This window comes from Etheostoma cragini, chromosome 23 (genome assembly GCF_013103735.1).
Source record: "Etheostoma cragini isolate CJK2018 chromosome 23, CSU_Ecrag_1.0, whole genome shotgun sequence".
In the NCBI taxonomy this organism is placed as follows: Eukaryota; Metazoa; Chordata; class Actinopteri; order Perciformes; family Percidae; genus Etheostoma; species Etheostoma cragini.
Genome location: NC_048429.1, coordinates 10779224 through 10782792, shown reverse-complemented (window position 1 = coordinate 10782792; position 3569 = coordinate 10779224). Strand labels below are relative to the sequence as shown.

Genomic DNA, 3569 nt, shown 5'->3' with positions numbered 1-3569 from the left:
TAAATTATATATTAAATACACATGCCTATGCATACACATTTTATATATATTTAAATTAAATATAAACATTTGTCATTTTTTTTCATACACAGAAACAGACGTTTACGAGATACAAATATGCTCAAATTTACACACACGCACATACTTAATTATTTTATTTGATTTTATGCATCAACACACACTGAATACATTCATATATACACACATACACACACTTTTGCGGGCGGAGCCCAGTGACGGAACGAGGACAGCTTATCCCAATGAGAGTCAAATCAATCAAGTCCTTTTAATCACCACTCTGCTTTTATAGTGTGGCAGTAATGATGGAAGCCTATGTAGGGGCAATCCCCTAAGACCCCCCCTCCCCACACACACACACACATACCTCCCCACCCCCTGTGCGGCTCAGTTTGGAGCCGATACACACTCAACTCTGATGATTTTCATTTCTTGATTACATTATCTTATTAACCAATCAATTGCCGGCCTTATCAATAATTAATGTCTCCCCAACTATTAGAACGTAGATTAGATTAAACGCCAGTCTCTTGTCTGCCCTCTTTGATACTTTTAGCTGGGCCCTTTATGGCCAATGTGATTTCAGGAGAATACTCAACGTATAAAATGATTTTAAAAGATGTATGTAGTAGTCCAGTATCGCTGTTTAGAAAAAGATGACCATTGGTATATTTTTCTGTATCAATTTGTTTCTCTTTAAAAATATGATAGTACATAATTGTCATTACAGTGCACTAGATAATACATTAAAAATACTAATTCCAAAGCTAAATATAGTGCATAAATTGCCCCTTGAATTCTTGTTTGTGTGTGTGTTTCCAGTGTAGTTTAAAAAAATTAAAACCCTATGTTTAAAAACTGTTGACAGATTTTGATATTCCTTTTTTGGGGGGGAAATACAAGGATCGAAGACTCAGCGTCAGATTAAACGACTGGTTAAGAGGGATATCTTTTGCAGTGCAGTGCCCAGCTCTGGCATGCGCTGCTGCTCCTGCGGACTGCCAGACGAGTGCTCGGAAGGGTGTAAAGGAACAAGCTTATGGATCGATGTCTCACTCTGCTCAGCCCAGCTGTAGCTGTTGTTTCTCACACAGAGAGAGAGGCTTTGTGTGGGCTACGCAAAAAAAACCCGCCGCTAACAACTGTTTACCGTCTGCCGCCTCAGGCCTGAATGGGGGCCTTTAACTCGTTACACCTTGCGGTAGCCGGCGGTAGCTCTCTCTTTGACGCTGCTAGGTGATTGGGTGGGGAGGGTTGTGCTATTGGAACATCAGGATTTCTGACTTGTGCGCATTTACAGACACACACAAATTCCTGTCGACATGGACAACCCCACTAATTGTAGAGTGTGGTGTCATTTCTTTTCTTTTCTCGCTCTTGCTCAGGCCCATTTAAACACTCTCAGGGGTTCTTGACCTCAAACTGCAGTGCTGTGCACCTGGTAATAATACCCAGGTTCACGGGTTACACACATGCTCACGATGGATCATACTGCTTGCTATACAGAGGTAGTTCATGTTGATTTCCTCTTTATTTTTCATGGTTCGCGCTGTAGGTGTTTGAAGGTGTCGGAGGCTTTTGTCGGGAGCCGGGACACACTCGTGGCTAGGTAAAATGAGAAGAAAAAGATGTGGAAATAGAGCGAGAGAGAGCAAAGCTCTCTCGTTTTCTTTCCCTCAAAGTCCCCTTTCCCTTTTTTTTTTTTTTTTTTTTCTTTTTTTTTTTTTTTGCCGGGCTTGCAACATCTGTCAGCACTCAGACACCGGTGGCGAGGAGGAGAGAGCAGAAGGCCTGGTATGCAGCAGGCCCGGCCCAGGAATCAGTGGAGCCGCTCAGCTTGGCACGGCCGCCTTGTTTATTTGCCCTGACCTCGCGTTCGCTCCCGAGGTTACGGGACCTGCTTTACTGAAAGGAGCCATTGTCCTGCAGGAAAAATCTGTTACAAATATTTACCATGAGGGGAATGCAAAGCCATGGCCCGCAGCCAGCCAGACTCGAGCAGTAAAATTCACGACATTGCATTTTTGAATTATCCACCTCCACCCATCATTCCTTTTAACCAGGGTTCAAATTATACCCCCACCATTTTGTTAATGAGATCACACTGTCACAGGTTATTAGTCATTTAATAGCCTTGACTTCAGGATCTTATGATTTCCTGCAGCCCAAATTCATCCCATAACTTAACATTTTAACAGAGCTTACAGCATGTGTACAGGGACACAGTGTGGTTATACATTTAATGACTTTGGTTGGTCTGAGCATTAGCAAAATTGTAATTCCCCTCAACTCATATATATTCTCAGCAAATGCACACTAATTTGCTTCCCTGGCCTCTAGTTTGTGTACGACGACATATTTAACTACCCCGCCTATGTTTTTCTTGCAGAAAAATCTGGAGCACATCCCCGCACTACATTTCTTATTCCACAGGGTCCCCCTGTTAGGTCAGTAGTAACAAATGCACTTTCCAAAAGGCTGCATCAATTCCCTTTTCCCCCTCATATGGGTTTTCTTGAAAATGCCATACTGGTTTTAGCTGGAATAAATCTGCCTTTTTACCCTTGCAGCCGGACCAGGCGGACACCCTTTCCGGCGCATTGACATGCAACAAAGCTAATGGTGGCCAGGACAGGAGGGCCTAATCTTCACTAACTGACAAGATTTAAATTGAGGAGACATCTTCCGCTGATTAGCTCCCACACCCACAATTATCCAACTGGGGTGTCAAGCAAGGTTTAACATCTCCACTGATTCTGCTCTCCTGAGACATCCGGTAGGCAATGCAATCGCTTTTAATAACTGCCTCCCTCGCTCCCTCCATCCCTCTCTCGCCCCCTTCTCCTCCTTGACGCCCATTGCTCTTCCTACGGCACGTCGTTCCTCCTCCCCTCCTCTCTCTCTCTCTCTCTCTCTCTCTCTCTCTCTCTCTCTTTCTCTCTCTCTCTCTTTCTCCCCTTTCCTCTCTACCTCTCTTCCCTACCTTCACTCCCTCAGCAGCCCCCCAGTTCTCAGTCATTCAAGCTCCCTTCAAAATTAACCTTTCCTGGGAAAATATAATTTCTTACAAAATGAACCTCACTGAGCGATTCTTTCCATTTCTTATTCGGAATAATTTATTCAAATTGCCCAACTCAGAACAGCAGAGCAATGTGAACACCGAGTGGATCACTGAATTTGGATCTGTCTCTTTTTTTTTCTTCTCAGGGTAGAGGTAGAGAGAAAGGGAGATAAAAAAAAAAGTTTATGTACCTTGCTCTCTTCTGGCAAATAAGGGGACGATGCTGGCTTCTACCTTCTATCCCCAGCGCTCTGGCAGCGGTATCCCCCTCGAGTGTACACCTCATTAAAATTCATCTGATCTGAATATTTTTGCAAATATGGTTAGATTGCTCACCATGACATGAAACATCCCTGTGTGTTATTTTAATCATACGCACCCCAACGGGCAACATATATGATGGCTGTGACATTGAACTCCTCCGCTGCTTGACCCCATTTTATGAGTCCACGTCACTTTAGGAGGGACCGGGGAGATGTTGGGGGGGGGG

General features: G+C 43.9%; 1 protein-coding gene across 1 annotated transcript in view; it reads left to right on the top strand.

Moving 5' to 3' along the window:
- The first annotated feature begins 1779 nt into the window (after positions 1-1779).
- The window catches only part of LOC117938466 (THAP domain-containing protein 5-like), a 135425-nt gene continuing 133635 nt past the window's right edge, over positions 1780-3569 (top strand). The window contains exon 1 of the mRNA XM_034863097.1: positions 1780-2465. The gene's annotated coding sequence lies outside the window, so the exon portion shown is untranslated. The remainder of the gene's footprint in view (positions 2466-3569) is intronic.